This window comes from Hesperophylax consimilis, chromosome 15, assembly GCF_061612785.1.
Source record: "Hesperophylax consimilis isolate HC1 chromosome 15, BYU_Hcon_1.0, whole genome shotgun sequence".
Classification (NCBI taxonomy): Eukaryota; Metazoa; Arthropoda; class Insecta; order Trichoptera; family Limnephilidae; genus Hesperophylax; species Hesperophylax consimilis.
In genome coordinates, this window is record NC_142850.1 from 18,164,844 (window position 1) to 18,185,860 (window position 21,017).

Below are 21,017 nucleotides of genomic sequence, written 5' to 3' on the forward strand. Positions count from 1 at the left end.
AGGTGAAGGAGATGGAGAAGAGAAAGGTGAGGGAAGTACCTACTTGACTTTTCAGATCTGTTCATCAAAGACGATATAACAGTATGTTCCACTATGCCTTACTACCTTGCGTGTACCTACGCGTTATACATGACTGACTGCTCTCTAATAATGTTTATAATAATTATTTAAAAATTCGCCAATTCTACGCTAAGTCAACACAGACCTGGTAATAAGTTTAATTCAATCGATATTTCCCAGCAAAACGCGGTGGCCAAACTAAAATTCGGTCTATTGGAATATTTGTAACAGGTGTATAATTTTTTTTCATGCGCATATTTTATCTCTATATAAATTTTTTATTTAAATTTTCTGTAAAACACCCAATCAAGCATAATAAAAGTTTGTTTATTGCGGACGTGCTTTAAAACAAACTGTTCATGTTTATCTTAAAAATTGTGTTAACAAACTTACTTTAACTACGTTATTATATCACCATAAAACAAGTTTTTAAGTTGAATTGTTTGTATGGGAAAATAAATATTTTTTTATGGAAAAATAAATTTGTGTGGGATAAAAAACATTAGAATTTTTCAAATAATTATTTTAAATTTTTTACTTCTACCAACATGTAGAATCACCTCCCGAAGCCAACTTTACCCCGGACATCCTTTATTATCACGATGTTGGAACACGTGTTCAAAAATCAGAATACATGTACCTACGTACATTTTTTTGCCTTGTCAACATATTCGCGATTTACTAAAAGTTTATCAGGAAACCTGTTAATTCATTTGTTAAGCTCTGCGATCCCGTTTTTAACCAACATTTTTAAGAGATTCTTAATATATCAGCAATATTTTTTCGGAGAGGAGATGAGAGCGACTTGTGACATCTTCCGTTTTCAGCAATGTGTAGGATGCGTTGGTTTGCATTTTTGCGCATTAAGCCTTATACACATTACGCTATATTTATTATACGCGCATAATTTGGGCGGGGCATATACGTATAATATGTTGGTGTGACACACAACGCAAAAATCTTCTTCAGGAGAGGGGGTCAGATCAATTGGGGAACTGCCGCGGAATATCATTTCTTTGTATGGGATCTGTCACTTTGACAGATGACAGCCGCGTAATTACACTGTAAATTGATCTCACCCCATCTCCTGCCGTAGGTGTGACAGGTCTGTATGGGATTGTATGGCGAGCAATATGGAAATATATATAACGCTTTGAATTTATAGCATAATCTGTCACCCGCTTTACAATTAGCTCTGTAGAATATCTTTCGGGAATCTATTTCGGTTCCCATTCAACCACCAGATTCCTATTTTTAACATCATTATAAACAACAACCCACTTCTCGCAATTTCGTTTTCTACGTTCTATTCACAATCTGTCACGCAACCAGAGAGTAAACAAATTAAGTACCTGGCTGAAAACAACCTGTTTCACAAAGCTTCTATTTCTGACGTCATTGATTTCTTTTTAACCTCGAGAATTTAATGGCATCTCCTATGTGCCGTTACTCAGGGGTTTTGTTGGATAGTTTTATTTAATATCAGGATTTGATATACATATTTTCAACGTCACGGAAATGAGAGATCTAATAATTATTTTGGATGAAAAACTAAGTTAAGCCAATCATTAATTTATTTTTTTTAAATTTATATCCACCAAATTGTAAACAAAGGCATAAAAACACTAGGCTTCGTATTAAGAAGAACAAAAAACTTTAACTCCATACAAGCCATTAAACTTTTTTACATATCTCTAGTTAGAAGCATTATTGAATACAACTCAGTAGTTTGGTCTCTCTTCACATTTACCCTTCAAATTCACATTAATAACATTGAGCGAATACAAAAAAAATTCCACATTTTATAAATTTTAATTAAATATCCCACTAGAAGACTTACAGTATCATTTCTTATTAAATACTTTAAAAATACACACATTGGAAGACAGGCATAAAATAAACGACTTAACTTTTTTATTCAAAATTCTAAACACTAAATTTGACTGTTGCGAACTTCTGCAACTCATAAACTTACGAATACCTACCATAACAACATGACAAAATACACTATTCCACTGCAACACACATAGGCGCAATTACATTGCGAACTCCCCAATACAACAGTTTCACACTATGGGAAACCAATACTTAGGTGATGTCGATATATTCAATATTAACTTTGCGAATTTTGTGGATCACGTAAAAGAATTATTTCAACACTATTCCTAAATGGAAGTCGTATTTTTGTAAACCAGTGAAATCGCTGTATTTTTTAATGTATGGTCTTGTTCTTTTTATTTTTGTTTCTTGCATATATTATTTTCTAATGTAATTTTATTTCTTTCTCGTGTTTCAAAATTATTTGTTATCAAAATTGTACCACCTACATGTAAAAGCCCTCTGGGCATTAAATAAATGTATAAACGAATAAACATAATAAAAATCAGTGTACGTAAACTATTTGGGAATGCTATGAGGGAACATATTATAGCTAGGGGAAAATATTGAGGTAAGATAATGGTTTGAAACATGATGAAACATGACAGATGATGGAAACCATGGAGATGGGCCATTTGCCATTATTAATGCGAAACTTTCTTTCATTGACACCGTTTTTGTGGTTTGGTTGTAGCTCGGCGACAATCGATATGATTCGATGCCATATCTCAATTTATTTGTATTAGAAATAGTTTGAATGCTATTATTGATGACAAATTATGGTTATCTTACATACGTACCATAAAACATAAAGTAATGCACAAAAAAAATCATAATGGTTTTCAGTACAAAACAACAAAATACAGCGCAAATTGACATTTGAACTATTTGAACTCCCACGCTATTAAAGCGCTTTTGAGATGTTGGCCGAAGTCGAGATCCAAAGCTTTGCCTCTCTTTTGAAGCACAGTGTTCTTAAGTACCTACATACTTTACAAGCGCAACAACTCATTCGATATTCATTTAGCGTGAACAGTTCCACACTTTGCAAGAATGTTAGGAAAACATAATATGAATGAATAAAAAATTATATAATTTTAAACTCTAGAAAAAACTCAAATATTTTTTTGAAAACAGCGGTTAATTTTGCATACCTACATCAAAATATATATATATAATTATTTGTTTTCATGAGTCCACATTCTTTCCCCAGAAATAGCAATCACTAAGAATTCCGGTCTAAAATATAAATTATTCTTAGCCATTTACGTAGTAAGAAAAATTCGACAAAAATTATCTAATTTTCATTTGAACCAATTGCATTCAAATTAAGCCCGTAGCAACTTCAAGCCTGGAATCATAGACATATGAATATCAGTAGACCTGCCCTAAGTGATTAAAAGCGTATTATCCCCACTCCCCATACCGGTTCCATTGAGCCGGCTGGGCTCGCGTATGGCTCAAATGAAATTTGAAAACGTGACGTCATCATTCTTGTGCGAACTATGGTCGAGGCATCATCGGTTCATTTTACGAAATAACACGGCAAAATGTTGACTTGTACTATGAAAACTTGTAAAAATAGATGTGAAAAAGAGAATAAACCCAATTGTCGTATTACATTCCATATATAAGCATTATTTTACTTTATTTTAAGCATATTCACATCGTATAATATGAATCAGTTGTTACTATCACATCGAGAAACGTCTGGACGCGAAACACAAAGCTGGTTGGTTGCTGGGAAGTAAATTATGAACATTTATAAAAGTGTCTTAACTAAATACTCTGAAACTAACTACGACTCTGCAAACAGAAGAAATTTACTTTGCCGAATTTGGACTTCGCAAATTAGTTCATAACGTGGCGAGTAATTTGCGCTCCCATGTAAAAATGTCTATTCATTCAAAGCAGATTTTACTTTTAAGAACTAAATGGTGATATTATAATGCGAGATGCCTATTTACTGTCAGATTGATTTATTGACGAATCACAGTCAGCTTAACCCCCTTCGTTCTTCAACAGTTGATTTTACCCCTCGCCATTATCTTCTCGTCTATTAATTCCTATGTCTGTGCCTGGAATACACCCCAAAATACTTTTGTTTCAACCAGTCTCAACTCTTGTACGACGTAGATAAGCCATTAGTTGTCAGCCAAAAAGTTAACAAAATTTATAAATTCGTTAAACAGAAGAGAGTTAATGTTTCGTTGTTCGTAGACCAGAATTACAGAATTTCAGATTGTGCGTGTATTCTTGGGAAGAGTGAACTTATAGAATATTATAACTTGCACCGTATAAATTTCATAGTTCATTGCATAGACAGCATAAAGCTAGCCATGACTCATAGATGCGCTGTAGAAATCTCGAAGTGGCAAGCAAAAAGTACGTCAATCGCAGTACTTTCGGTTTTCGTAGTTTTAGTACTCAACTGTCACGCGTCGCGTAAGGTCGATTTTTTTAAAGCAAATTACTTACAGGTAGCCTCTAAGTAAATTTCAGTAAAAAAGTCCCTAAATGCAGTTGTGTGTGATGAGAAAATGTTTTCATTACTCTGCAAAAACTAGTTAAGGCCAAGAAATAAGATTACATAGAAAAGATGTACGCATAAAAAGGTCAACATAATAGCAGTAGGTCGTCTCATACAGTATTCCGTGTTCGTCACAGACATAGGAATTAATAGACGAGAAGATAATGGCGAGGGGTAAAATCAACTGTTGAAGAACGAAGGGGGTAAGGCTGACTGTGATTCGTCAATAAATCAATCTGACAGTAAATAGGCATCTCGCATTATAATATCACCATTTAGTTATTAAAAGTAAAATCTGCTTTTGAATGGATAGACATTTTTACATGGGAGCGCAAATTACTCGCCACGTTATGAACTAATTTGCGAAGTTCAAATTCGGCAAAGTAAGGCAGCTTCTATTTTCAGAGTCGTAGTTAGTTTCAGAGTATTTAGTTAAGACACTTTTACAAATGTTTCATAATTTACTTACCCCAGTAAACAACGATGAGCACACTTGAGAATCGCTACATTGTGATGTGATAGTATACATTTCTAAAACTGATCTATATAATACGGTGTGAATAAGCTTAAAATAAAGTAAAATAATGCTTACTTATGGAATGTAATACGACAATTGGGTTTATTCTCTTTTTCACATCTATTTTTACAAGTTTTCATATCACAAGTCAACATTTTGCAGTGTTATTTCGTAAAATGAACCGATGATGCCTCGACCATAGTTCGCACAAGAATGATGACGTCACGTTTTCAAATTTCACTTGAGGCCATACGCGAGCACAGCCGGCTCCAATGGAACCGGTATGGGGAGTGGGGATAATACGCTTTTAATCACTTAGGGCAGGTCTACTAATGTTCATATGTCTATGGTGTTCGTCTTATAGTGTAAGCGAGCAAGCAGATATGCAGTATTCAACATTATGCGATAATGCCGCCGGTTATCGTTTATTTCGTTCATACGCACATATTCTGTGAATGTGTATCTTTGTACGAAGAAAAATGAGTATTGCTGATTTATGAAAATCATTTTATAAACGTGACAGGAGACCATTTCGTAATACAATATTATATCTGTATATAATATAAAGGAATGCGTTCTCTCGCACCTGCGTTTGAACAGTTAATATAATATAGTGACGAAATGGGAAAATATAATGATTTTTTTGACCATGTGTGTTCCGACGTCGCGTTAATACATTCCCTTTTTACAAAAAGCTTAACATAAAGCATATTAATTCACTCGTTTAGGACCTGCAGTCCCGTTTTTAACAGGATTACGAATAATTTGAAGAGATTTTTTAATAAATTTGCAATTTTTTTTATATCAGTAAGTTTTTTCCGTGTGTTCGAACAATGTTTGAATTAAGAATTCACTGGAAACATAAGAGAATTTCTTACTTGCCACATTTTATCTTGAGTTTGTGAGACAATATCAAGTCTAGACATATTGTAACGTGATTGTATGACTCTAATTATTTCGATTTCAAAATTGCAGGAACTTGAATTCCTCGTCAGTGGCTTAGTTGTAAAATGCATCGGGTTCCCACACAGGAATCGTGAGTTTAATTCCTCGGCTAGCTAAGTCTCCAAACGCGACATATGCAACATTTTCGCTTTGTGGGATTGTAGCAGGAGATTTAAAAAAAAAAATTGTTTCTCGTATCCCGGGAATATTGATTTTTGTTTTTTCTTTTATTGCTTAGATATTAGTAAATTATCATTAATAAGGGAAGAAAATATATAATGCATAATAGTTTATCACTTCCATGTGGTTTAGAAATCTCTCCAAAAAATTGATGGAATTTTTGTGGCTTGAAATTGTCTTGAAATTGTCCTAGAATATACAGAGATATTTAGTTCGAAGTAAATTGACGCTTGCGTTCTCGATCATAAAATAAGATGTATTTCCAAGTATTGCCGTTTGTCTAAAAATTGGCGCTGTTGGCAAAACGTTGTAAATCAAAATAATGCCATTAGTGTGAAACAAATGGCGTTTGTGTCCTCGTCCCCACAAATACATACTGTTCGAAGTATTGGCCTGAAGTCTGAAAATTATTGGCAATGGCGTCTGTGCTTGTCAATATACAGGGTGCAAAGTGCACTAACTTCGGGGTGTAATTCAATATGATTTTAGAAGTCTAATATACAAATAACTTTATTCGAAATTCCAATGTTTTAATGTAGTTTTTGGTAAAAAAAGTTGAATTTTCTGTATGGGAAAATTAATATTCTTCCATGGAAAAATATTTTAGTATTGGAAAAAAATTTGGAATTTCGAAAAAAGTCATTTATGCAGAATCATCTCCGGAAGTTAGTGTACTTTACCACAGGACACCTGTATAGGTATGTAGATTTAAATCGAGGTATCGCCGCTATTATAGTAGTCCCGGAGAGAGGTAATACGTACATCATCGACTCTCGTCCTCTTTCTTCTCATACGATTTGAATGAAAACGAAAAATATTTAAAAAAAAAAACTAGAACGACTAAGTCACGTACGACCTATTTCTGGGACTAATATAGTTTAAAAAAAATAGCACTTCTGTCAAAATATGCAAATTAACTATTATATTTAGTGCAAGGTATCGCCGCTAGTGTAAAAATTTGCACTGATGTACATGATCAAACAGATAATATAATTAACATGTATTATTCTGCATTATTTAGTAAAAAGCGTATAGGATTGAGAAATGTATGCAAGTCACCATTGGGTTATAGATCCCACCATGTACTGGTAGATTTAGGACTGAGAAACCGTCCTTAAAAAAATCACAATAATATATTAGCGACAATAATGCGTTCGCTTTTCTTGCACGAACAGCCCGGTGCGGCGCGTGACAGAGAATAATATCGTTTACGAAGGAAGACAACACCGCCAAAATGAGAAAATCGCTCTTCTGTTCTACGAACAAATAACCATTTGAACTCTATAGGAAATGGTACCTACTTAAAAGTACGTGATACATTTTGTATTGGTTTTTCGGTATATTGAATCTGTATTAAAAAAAAACCTCTTTTTTGGGTGACTACCTCACAAGAGTCCCAACTGCTTAGAACCATCTGGAGCCAGTGAGACTAAATGTGTCAACTATGTGTCCGACAAACCTTAAGAAATAGACAGATTACTCTAAGGTCAACAGATCTAGATGTTAGTAATTGTCTAATCGAACTTTCTAGGTCAAATCGAGCCGTTTACAATGATCGCTCTTTTCGTGTAACAGGCCCGCTCATCTGGAATAAACTTCCCTCAGCTCTTACTTATCTCCAGAATTTGGCTGAATTTAAACGAGCTTTAAAAAGAAAATTATTTAAAAAAAATTTACCATTCATAAATCTTAACTTCTTTTCAATATTTTATAATAAGCCATATTCTAAAACTTCCGGTAATTGTTTTATTTATTTATTTATTTATTGCATCTCACTAAACATAAAACACTTTTTTTCACATAAAAATCAACCTCACTAGGACTAAGCCTGTATCGATTGGTTTCGGTTGCCTCCTTATTGTACCTTTTTAAAACGTCTGCTCAGAAGATTCTCATTTCTGAGCACAAACTGCCTCCTGTTTTATATTATATTTTAGTTAATATTCTTGTTTTGTCCTGTCCTGCTGTTATTGTTATTCTAAATGTTGTCATCACTTTGTATGAACAGTGTGTTTAGTGTTATAATATTAGTTCTGTATTGGGTAAGGCACACTGTAGGAATAATTTGAAGAACATGGCCGCTAATACTGAATTACCGTTTTTAAGTTTGTTGTAGTTAAGCGCACTTGAAGTGAAATGACGCTAAACTGCGCTATATAAATGCCATATTATTATTATTATTATTAGTGCAGAAAGAAAGGAGATGGGAGAGAGGAAGATGGGGCTATTTAAATCTACACACCAAACACAGCTGCAGCCATTACAAAAAAAAAAACCCGGCTGCTCATTTTTCTAGAGAATTCCTGTGTCAAGATGAGCTGCTTTACAATTATATTCAATCAAATAAGTACATCACATAACACATACACAGATGGATCACATAGAATATAGGGCTCCTAAGGTAATTCATGACAGAAGCCACGACATGGGCAATGCAAAATCTCCACTCTCAGCCATTATGAAATTTTTTTAATTTTCTTGAATAGAAACGAACGTATGGTTTTTATATTTTCCCCGAGCATATTATAAAGCAACGGAACTTTATAAGAAAAACTCCACTGTCCAAAAGATGTTCAAGTATTCACCGGCTGATACATTAAAGAAGACCCCAATCTAATGTTGCCCACTTGTTGTGATCTTTTGTCAGTACCAATGTTGTTGAAAAATTTACACAGAGCCTTATTATGTACTACTGCCTTATTGACATTATTTTACTTTATATTTTCACTATATAATAACTGTAGCGGAATAAAAAAACTTTTCAAAAACATTATTTTTTTTAAAATATGTTTTGTGCAACATTGCCATTTCAAGCAACGTTTTAACACTGTGATGGTCTTACACTAGGGCGATAGGAATTCAAGTGCAAACATTTGAAACATTAAATGGACGAACAAACATGAAGAAGAATTTTCGTTTTCATGCCACAGGTCGAAATTTCGAAATTGCAGATTTTGTTTCAGCAAATTTTCTTTTTTAACGTAATGTGTGTTTTTAAAAAAAAAATTGCAAAAATTTTAAAATTAATCTTTTCCCACTCTCGAGAAAAATAAAATTTTCAAGTAATAGTAACTTGTAAAAAAGGGTATATTTCGTATTTTGTTTTATTACTTGCTTTGAGTCAAATAATAACTTAACTTTTATGGAACTACCGACTCGTTTTACAACCCGGCACAGCTATAGTTTATACTCCACTTGAACACAAATATATTTCATTTTAAACAATATAACATATTTTTTTAAAATCTGCTTGTTTTTTATTTATTTCTAAAATCTCTGTAGTTCGATATGGCAATGACGTTCCTATCAAAGATAGTTGCGTTGCACATATTTCCAGATAGAAAAATCTATGCCGATTTCACGATGGCTAAGCTCATTACTCTGCTGTTAATTTGTTGAGACTCTGGGGATACACGGTGTCCAGAAACGCGTGGTGCAATACATTTTTCCGGGATTTATTAATTTTTTTACGTTGTTTTCCACAAGTTCGACAAACCGGGTAAGTTAAGAACTATCGCCTCCGAGGAGATTTTTCACAAAAACGGTGCTATAAAAATTATCCTATTATTATTATTATTAAAATATTTATTTGGTATATTTTATAGAAATAAACAATATTTGGATTGAACGTTGTAATCATTTATTGTTTTTCTCAAAAAAATATACAAGAAAGGAAAATACAAAATTATGTTTCTCCATGGTGGTTAGACTATCAACAGGATATGATAAATATTTTTGAGAAATATCACCCCAAGGGCATTATTACAAATTAAGAAATTTGCCTAAAACCGTGGTAAAATTACCTTAATGATTTACATATTTCCAAACGTCCGTGTAAAATTTTTAAACGGAAGCTTATTTGCATGTTAACAGATGTCGCAGACTGTGAAAGGGTTCAAATTTTGCAACTTGTGTGAAGAAAAAAGGACTCTAAACTTAATAAAAAAGTTTTTAATGTTTAAAAATCCCATTAAAAAAATACAGATGGCCGTACGAGTCGTTTAAAATGGAAATTGTATGATATGACGGAAGGGACAAATCTACATTCCTAACTCCTTAAAAGGTGTTCTTTTTTTAAATACATCTATTTGAATTGCCTTTAAAAAATTACAAGGTAAGATGCTCTCGAGCAAAATGCTCACTCTATTTGATATATCTAAATAAAATAACATCTATTCAGAATGATAATATGGATTATATTGAAAGTAAGTAACATGAATGCAGTTTTCAGCACAAATTAAAATTTTACTAAACTTTGGCCTTAATTTTTGGCAGTTAGAATAAAATAATATTACAAAAAAACTGAATGGGCGCGCGATGAGCAAAATGCCGTGCTATACCTACACTGCCCTTAGAAGCACTTCACCGCACTGTACTGAGCGGCGAATGAGTTGCAGCAGGGGAGAAGTGGTGAATAGTTAGGAATGTACTCAGACCCCTGTGGTAACCAGCTAACATAGAAAAACATCACACAAATTTTTGCGTGAGCACAATGCTCATTGCGCGCTTTTTGAAGAGTTGTTTAATCTTCTGTAATCTCGACAAGATTATTTCAACTATGTGTCAGTCTGCATAGATTTTACACTGAGGTCAGTTGGAACATAATGCGAGAGAAAACGTAACCTAAACTTATTACCAAGAGAGAGGTCATATTATTCGCAGTGAGATTAACGATGAGCTATTTTTCTATGCAGGTCAGGAAAGGCCACGTAACTGTCGTAAGTTACGTGGCGTGACTGAGTAATAGAGATTAAAAAAACATGTTTTTTAATCTCTATTACTGACAGTGGCAGGTCCTGTAAAGACAGACAAAAAAAAGACAGGTACAAACAAAAAAAGAAGGCGAAAATATACACTCAAACAAAAGTTGTTGGAAGTAAGGGATCATTTGTCTTCTGACTGTTGTCTTTCCTCTACGGGTATTATTACTCGGATGCCAAAATTATGTTGATGTTAGAACTTCACAGTGGACCGTCTGCTTCACTATCTTCGACCGTGTTTTTCTACCTATAAACACGGGACGGATTCGGCCGTCGAATTATTGAACCTTCTTTCAATATAATTATTAGCTTATTAGCATGACCATAATATCAACCATAGAAAATATTAGATACAAGGGGAACCGCGTGCACAAAAGTGAGACAACATTGATCATCTACACAATCTACAGTGAGTGGACAGATTATCAATTAAACATGCAAAAATTACACTATCATTAGTTTGAAGATGTATAATATTTTTTAATATCGAGTTTTTTTTTATATATATTTAAATGCATTTAAAGACCAATTATTTTATTATCAATATTACTTATTTGAGAGAAAGCACAATTCAAACTGAAAAAAAATCTCTTAAAATTTTGTAGAATCTCGGCTTCATTAATATTTTTAGTCCTTTGCACTCCTATCCAGCGCAACTTCTTCGTACATTTTCTCCTGTTTCACAAATTTGTTGATCATTTTGAGGCGCAGTGAATCGCTTTCCTCCTCATTTTTGTTTCTTTGCCTAAAAAATACTGGTATTTTTCTATCAGGTTTATTAATAAAGTTAGCAATAAAAGAAAATGTTCATTAAAAGCTGTTATAAAAAACCATTTGGGTTACTAACTAATAATTAATATAACCCATTGTATATACTGCAAACCGCATCTACGCACAGCGGTGCGCGCCCAGCCTCTGTTTCAGCCTACATGCTAAACGCATAGCTTTCATAGGCTCAATGCTTTTGTAATCAGGGCAGTTTGATAGTAGTTCGGCACACTTCCATGCCACTTATAAATTTGTTTGTATTAACAATATTATCATAAAATTATTTCCTTCGCGACGATTAGATGAAAATCTTCGTAATACAAATTACTACGACATGAATGTATTTCGGCGAGTAATAAAAAAGCGGATTTTGCGTAAGAAGCCAATATACCTACCTACTAGCCACGATGATCATAAATCTTTAATCGAATGGAGAAGAATGAACCGAATTATCTGGTCCTGGCCATAATACCGTTTATGAGGCTTTCTCTAAACATCCGGACCGGGACATGTTAGAAGCTCCGGAAATTATATTTCTCCTTTAGATCGTTTCCTTGCTTTGCACAATGGTTCGCTTAATTACGTGTATATTTTAATTTTTAAATAACTTAATAAGTAACTTAACTCATTAAGTTATTACAAAAATAAAATATTAATCCTAGACTTACAGAAGAAGGCAATAGATGTCACACATAAAAATAAAAAAATATTATTTATTTTTATAAGCAATAATTATTAGCCTGAAACACTCATCCACATTGAAAAATCTCCTGATAAAAGATACATGACGCCAACGGGACTTGAACCCGTGTCCTTTCGATTGCCGTTATTTTTTTTGGTAAACTAATGTTTAAGACAAGATTTTTTATGCATAGCACAAAGGTTAACAATTATTTTTATAAGCAATAATTATTAGCCTGAAACACTCATCCACATTGAAAAATCTCCTGATAAAAGATACATGACGCCAATCGGCAATCGAAAGGACACGGGTTCATGTCCCGTTGGCGTCATGTATCTTTTATCAGGAGATTTTTCAATGTGGATGAGTGTTTCAGGCTAACAATTATTGCTTATAAAAATAATTGTTACCCTTTTTGCTATGCATAAAAAATCTTGTCTTAAACATTAGCTTACCAAAAAAAATAATAAATAATATTATTTATCTCAGACGCTGTCTAGATTGTATTTAGTTCGTGTTGAATCAATAGATGTCGCACATTAAAATTAAAATAATATATATTTATCCAAGACACTGTCTAGATTGCATTTATTTCGAGATGAATCTTGCGATCATACATAAAGATAGCAGCCAGTAAAAATGTGCTGTGAGAAAATGAAAACAATGTTGGTAGTTCTTGTTCGAAGTATGATACAGTTAAATATGACTGAAGGAGATAGGTCATAGGTTTCATTAGGTCAGTTGGTAGAGCGGTGATCTGGCAAGGCAAGGGTCCTAGGTTAAATATATATATATATATATATATATATATATATTGATTTAAATCTATATATTGTTGCACGATGGCTATTTTTCTACGTAATATGAGGTTAATTATACAATAATACAATGCTTTCACTTCATTAAATTAAATAAAAACAAGAATACTGCATGCTAATACTACTTCCAATAGCGCAGTGTGCGATATGGATCATCATAGGAAAGACTGTCCTAACAAAAACAAAGAAGTAAGATGCAAACATTGTAAATCCCAAAACGAGACATTTAAGTTAAGGCCCCGTAGTAAGTGTTCAAAGATGGTTTGAAAGTGAGATATTTCAAATGTTAGAGGGAGCGCGCTAATAATAAAAAAAACGATAATAATTAAGCGAAAATAGTAAAAATATTTAATAACACACGGCTCATTTGAAATAGAGCAAAAATCTCTCGACAAATGAAATTCACTGTAAATTTTTTCATACTTATAACATATTAAGGCGATTACATACGTAGTATTGCAAAATCATGTGTTTTTGGTTTGAAAATTCGGTCGCCTAGAAATGTTTCAGATGCTTTAATTAAATACTGCGAGTAGAATTCATCTTGGCCTTTGAAATAATCGAGTATTTTTTAGATACGTCTTTTTATAAGCCCAGAAAAAAAACCTGTATAAGGCTTATGAAAACTGCTTTAAAGTTCAAAATCTCCTACTTACGAACCCATTTTCGGTTATGATTTTGTTGTATAATATGGAAAATTAAGTTATTTATAAAATTATAGAAAAATAAATTAAAAATGTATGCTTGAACATCCACAAAATAAAATAAAAGGCACTTTTTGGCCATGTTTTTTCTTGCATAAATTAAAACAGGCGGATGGTGTTAAGCGGGAATTTAAACCTTATCGCCATCTACGTAAGGTTTGTTATTGATAGCGGCTCAATTTAAAATATTAAACGACGTAGTTCATCGCCTTAAATAACAGAACAAACAGGTTTTTAATAATTTTCTGAGCTCACTTTGCGACATATAACTATTGAATAGATATTATTTTGGAACTTAAAAACTAAAGAGAAAGAGATATAAATATGTTATAAATTGAAAGAAATTGGGATTGCGGGAGTAAAAAATACAAATAATAATGTCACTTACAGACAGTTTAGCAACGACTTTTTGACATAAAATGGTATAGGTAACTGCCCCCATGACTTTTTATTATTTATTATTTTTGTATTATTCATTAACGCCCTATCTGGCTTTTATATAGTACATTGACAGTATATGTATATAAGAGTAACATAATACATGGAAAAAATAGCTAACTATAATTTACTTGTAAGGTAATTAGAAAATAAATTTATGTAATATATATGTATTATATAAAAAAAATTAAAAAAGAAGAAAACTAATGTGTGTTTTATCCATAGAGAAAAAAAACTAATAAGTAATTGCAAAATACCAACGCCATAATTAATATTTAATTCAACTAATAGTACTTGAAATGGTAAATTAAATCAAAGTATAATATACATATCAAGTATGACCGTACATGCATACAGTAATTAATATGTATTTATACTTACATGTACCTCAAATTTGTAATCACTCTCACTGGCTCCAGATGGTTAGGAAGTATTTTAAAAAGATGATGTCTTCAGAATATAATATATATTAATAATAATAAATTATGTTTAGGGACGTAGCTACTTGAATAATATCATCAACATCCAACGCTGATTGCGCATTATTACTTATATGCAATGTAAAAAAGAATAATGCGAAATATTAACTCTTCAGATGAAAAAGAAAATCATTCATAAAAACCATTGTAGCGCGCGGTATTTCGTCCGATGCACGGATCCGAATACTTTCTCCCTCACACGCATAGCGCCGTCTCGCTCGTCAACTTTCAGCTCATCACCCGTACAGGAAGACACCCCATTGGCCGAGCTACCCCCACCCCTTCGTCATCGGCCGGCACTACCCTGCCCCAAAGGGTATATAACACCGTGCAGGCCTATATGGAGTCAGAGTTCAGAGTATCCAGTCTCCTGGTTAAACTAAGCAACAGAATCCTAGTGGTCATTGCCCAGTTAAACCCTCCCCAGTACCAAGTCGAGGGAACCCTCCGGGTCCTCCTTGGGAATTCAAGTAACAGCTCCCTCGGGACATTACTTGTCAGGAAAACCTCAAGTGTTTAGTGAGAACGTTAGTGATCATTGTTTAAACTCTAAATGACTTTACTTTGTGCTACAACTTTCCTGTACTCTGTTTAAAATAAGCTGTGAACCCTGTATGTAAGAGAAATAAACTGACCAACACTTAAAGACTATTTTCTTGCAAACACCCCAACACACCATGAATTATTTGTAGATTGCAAACGAAAAGGGATTACTGGGCGTTTTCTAATAAGATTTTAGCACATTCATAGTATATCGGAACACGTGTTTATGCACCTGCACTTTTCCTGCAATAACGAAATTCGAAAATATCAGATTCGTGTTTTCTGAAAGTTTACTAGGAAATCTATTAATTCTTTAATTAAATGCTTGAAATCCCGTTTTTAACCGTATTAAAAATAATTTGTAGAAAATCGTAACAAATTTTAAATTCGTGGTAAGTTTTCCCAGTGCAGCTCTAAAAAACGTTTTGATCAGTTCAGAGTGAGAAGGTGGGAAATTTTCAAATTCTCTATCTAAAATGTAAGTATCCGTAGAAAGCGGTTAAATTAAATGGTAAGTAAGCAAAACGTTAATGGAATTATACCAATCATTATTAGATAGGTCTATTAGGGTGGATCGACCAAGGACATCTCAATTAAAATACAAAAAGGTTTACGAACGTTAAGTCCTTCTGAAAACTACCACTGAGAGAGAAAATCAACTTCATTGTCAAACCTACCTCTTCTTTATTCACCAAACAACAATAGACGTGGAAGTCCAATCAGGTTTCACAATAGAAACACTGGATCCTACAGTCAAAGGCTCATACAACAAACCAAAACATTTTGGACAAAGAAATTTTTATGAAATTTTTTAAAAAACTTTTTCAACAGTTAAAAAAAAAATAATGTGTTTGTACCAAAATCTCTTTTTATTAACACATGTATTTAAAAAAAATGAAAAATACTTTATTTTTTTGGTTTGTGTGAGAATTGAACCTTACTTCCAAAGGACTGGCTTTCAACTGCTGAGAATTATTTGATGTTTTTTTAAAAATAAAGAAAAAAAAATTGTTTCCTGAGGATTGAACTTTCCTCCCCATTGACTGAATAAAATGAGTCAACCGCGATATCACTTAAGCCAAATCCTAATTGGATGGTACCGAGACTTATTTCGTATATTAACTGCTGTAATTTTTGAAAATGTCATCCGATTCCAGAGAAATGCGGTTGTGCGTAATTGTCATCAAAAGTTGATAGAATGCAATGTCATCGAGAGCGAGTCTATTTATCGAGTTTCCATTTCATTCATTCGTTCATTTATTTATTCATAGATGTAGGTATAAAATAATAAAAAAATGTAACATGAATAAAATGTTGCAGATTCCCAACATCAAAATATATTCCAGTAAACTGATACAAAATTAGGTCAATTCCACCATATAGGAGTTATATGTGAATGAGATATTCTTTATTGCACCCAAACAATCCGTGTTTTGTAGCAAGTAAGGGTTGAGGGATGCTATTTGGAAAGTCATCCCGCCCTATCACTGAATGCCACCCGAGCAAAGTGTGGAAAAAATCCGATATATTGGATTTATATTCAGCCCGTTCATAGGTAGGACTTAACAATGTTGACTATACAGGGTGTATCGGCACGTACCCGACAAACTTTAATCAGCTATTCCTCAGCACATTTGGAGTAAAAAATGTTATGGACGCTTTGCTGTCCGGTAACATTTTTTTTCCATTAAAAACAAAAAATAAATAAAAAATCCACACTCCGTCACTGTCATTTGCATTGTTTCTCGTGTTCAACAGCTGTTATTAGCAAGTGTGTCAGAAAGTGTCCTCGCTCTTTCGTACACACTAAATAATAATAGTTAAAAATGAGACGAATGGTGCCGTGCCATTTCTTTGTGATTGTAAAAGCGCGCCAACGTAGGTACGTACGTACATTATTCAACAAAACTCGGACAAAATATTGCCAGACGGGTTTTCAAACTTGTACAAAGGATAAAACATTGGTGACATGTGGTGATAATATGAATAGTAAATTTTTTATTAAAAAAAAAATGTTACCGGACAGCAAAGTGCCCATAACATTTTTTACTCCAAATGTGCTAAGGAATAGGTGGTTAAAGTTTGTCGGGTACGTGCCGATACACCCTGTATATATTTTTTCTTTATGAAGCTTTTTTTGTTATATTCTTTGATACTTGATTATAGATACAAAGGAGATTGGCCATGAACCAGATTCGTTCTCCCATACGGAACGCATCTACGCACAGTGGCGCGACTCGCCTTTATTTCTACCTACACACAAAACCTTTACCTTATATGTTTTGTCGAAGCTTGGCAACGGTTAGCACGTTTCCATACCACATCTCCCTTTGTTTCTATTATCTATAGTTTATTGTTACTGCAAGTATCGGTATATTTTTTCAGCTGAAATAGCAATTTCAATGTTACAAGCGCAGATATCTGAATAAAATTAAATGTATCGTAGATAATTATTTTATCTGAATAAAATCTTATTTTTCCTGTCCTCAGTGACGGACTATCTCATAATTTTGTTGGGCAAGCTAGGAAGAATCGATGTGGTTAAAATTTAACAAAAACATTACTTATAAATTAAGTGTTCGAATGATATAAAAAAATAAGACATCTTTTGGAAAACTTTTAATATCAAAACTAAAAGCACGAAAATATAATAAAGTTAATGTAAAATTCGCGCATAAGTCATTAAAAATTCCGCAGTGCAAATTTTTGTATAAAGCTTTATTAGATTTTTATTTTAAATTTATTAAAATCGGAACCGAATCACCTCTTCGTTGTTGCTTAAAAGCTTATTATGAAAAGACTTTTAAAGTAAATGAAAATCAATATTATTTTTTCCTTACACTGGAAAGAATGTTCGTTTGTTGTATCTGAAACAGCCATTGGAAGTAGTAAATATATAGAAGCTGAAATTTTTTTAAAGAATAACCTCAACGTGCACTTTGGGTTGTGTAGTATAAAATTGAGTGTTTGAAAAAAATCAGTGTACAAAATATTTGTATGCACAGGATTTTTATATAATTGTGTGAATTTTAAAAATTAATTTTACAATAATTACCTATCGTATAGGCATAATATATGTTGCTGTAAATGTAAGTTCATAAATTGAATGTTTATATTTATGGTAGTATCCCCGAAATTATTTTACTGTATAAATTTAAAAATGATACTCCCTCCTAAGAACGAGTTATTCTCAATTATGAAGGCATTAATTAACACCAAGAATCATATACCTACTATATATTTCCGCCTTAAATAAATATTATGAGAAATTCCCTCGATCAAATTAAACCGCAAAGTACGCTCCGAATATTATAAAAACACACCTGGATCTGTTATTTAACATGTTACTGGTTTGAAATAATCACTTTGTTTCTTTAATTTCGTGTTTTACTAAAATATTCTGTTTCGTAGAAATTCACGTGTGACAAAGTCATCAAATGGCCAATCAGCCCCATTTTGTTTTTTTTTGCATTTGAAAGGTCCCGTTTTAACGTTGATTCTAGGTGCGTTTGAGCTTTGTTTGAAAATTGTAATAAGCTGACAAGCTTAACAACAAGACAGTTGTCCTCTTCCGCTGATTACAATTTGTTCAAAAGCGGAAACTGACTTAGAATCGGCATTTAACGGGGTACCTTCCAGCGGCGAAAAAACTAAATGGCGCTGAATGGCCATTGATAACAATGTTACATTTCAATTTCTTTGAAAAAACCTATTCTAAATATTTTAATAAAAGTTGCTTTTGCATATTATTTATACTCCCTTTTTGAAATATTAACGGCTGCCTTCAAACCGTCTCCAACAATCTTCTTCTTTTTTTTAAACGCTTATCACGAAACCCTAAGCCGCTGTGATATTTTTCGTGGTAAAATATTCAAGGGTTCACCCATAACATTATTATAAAATATAATTAGCCTAAACTCTTCAGTCTTAAACTCGACCCAGGCGACAGAGCCATTTGGACCCGGTCCAAATTACTGGGCTGAGATTAGCTATGTCACCATCGAGTAACATAGCGTACTGGTGAACTAAAATTATAATTATACATAAAATAGTTATTTTTTTAATATTAAACATAAGTTTGTTTAAAATGAAATAGTAAAAATATTTATCGGTTGATACATAAAACAGGAATATATTTTTCTATCATCCAGAACATATCCACGTCAGCTTGAAGAGGCCGTACTTACGACTCGAGGTCTGAATACCGGGGATTTGAAACATGCGGCCGAGCCACGACTCTTTTTCTCAGCGCATTGCCTAGCCATGCCGTCCATCTAAGTTTCCCCACAGACTTTGAGTTTAGACTTGGCTCGTTGACTCAGCCGTGTGTATCTAGCTTTAGTTATTTTCAACACCGCTCGTATCATAGGTACCTACCTAATTATCATGTAATTAAATGCTTACAATGTGATTTATCCAAGTTTAGAACCAAATTTAATAAAAAAAACATCGGCGTTAACTGCTAATGACAGTGAAAATAAATATAATTATTATATGCATTTGAGTTATATACCAACACCTGCCTACTTAATATTTGTCAACTTTATTTGACTTTTTAATACAGAAATTTTATTGTCCTTTTATAATTCTAAATCTATCTATCTTTATAAATAACAATGTATAATTTAATTTTGTTCAAAATCTTTTATCTCCGAAAGTTCTTAATCGATTGCTATATATAAAACGATTGCTATATTTTTAAAAAACAGCGCCATCTGTTGGACAAATATTTTTATTTTTAAACATCTCCATCTGTTGGACGTAAAAGCAACACGCAACACAACGGGTTGCGGGGTACAGCTAGTAAATTAATGAATATTTTAATTAGGTAGATACCTACATTATTTATTAAATATATATTTTTTAATTATTATTGCCAATGAAAACGTAGGCACATGAAAATATTACTTTAAAAAAAAGTTAACTTTACAAAAAAAAAAGAAACCGATTCCTTCGAGCCGGATTTGAACCAGCGGCCTATGGATATCTATACAACTTTCACATTACAGTCCACCGCTCTACCAACTGAGCTATCGAAGGTGTATGTACCGCTGCGATAATATTTGTATTTAAGTCGGAACAAAGCGACGTGCCGTAAGTCAGCTGATTCACCAATACTAAGAATTTGTTTTAACAATATCCGTTTGTTTGTGCGCTAAGCAAATTACGTTTCTTGTTTTATGACTGTGAGAAGGCGGTCTCCTTTTCGATTAAAAGAATAATAATATTTTGTAATCAAATACTTTAGATTTTGATTCATTATAAAATTTTGAAACAAATTAATGATGTTTAAAATTATAATTTTTGATAGTTTGTTCTTTAGCTAACTGTCCAAAATTGAGGTTAAACAGTATTTTTAGCCGTTTCGTTTCGAAACACTACAATTTTTTTCACTTGATACATTCGATTTTTCAGTCAAACATGGTCACCAAACATATGTAAAGCCATTTAAAAATCAGATTATGAATAGTGAATTTTTTTCTTGTATCGAGGCGCAACTATTTTAAATATTGTCTTGTGTTTAGATCGGTTATTAAGTTATTATAATATAATAATATATGGCTAATTTATATAGCACCGTTTTCGTGAAAAATCACCTTAAGGGTCAAAAATCTATCTAATTATCTATATAAATAAAAATTTGTTCAAAATCTAAAATATCCAAAAGTTCTTTACCAATTGCTTTGAAATTTTGCCAAAACGTTGCATTCGAAT

At 32.8% G+C, this 21,017-nt stretch overlaps 1 non-coding gene across 1 annotated transcript; it reads right to left on the reverse strand.

Annotated features, from left to right (window-relative positions):
• Nucleotides 1–20,251: 20,251 nt before the first annotated feature.
• Nucleotides 20,252–20,342, reverse strand: TRNAY-GUA (transfer RNA tyrosine (anticodon GUA)). Its single transcript is given in 2 exon segments — nucleotides 20,252–20,287; nucleotides 20,306–20,342. It is a non-coding gene; the product is annotated as a tRNA-Tyr (tRNA).
• Between the last annotated feature and the right edge of the window lie 675 nt (nucleotides 20,343–21,017).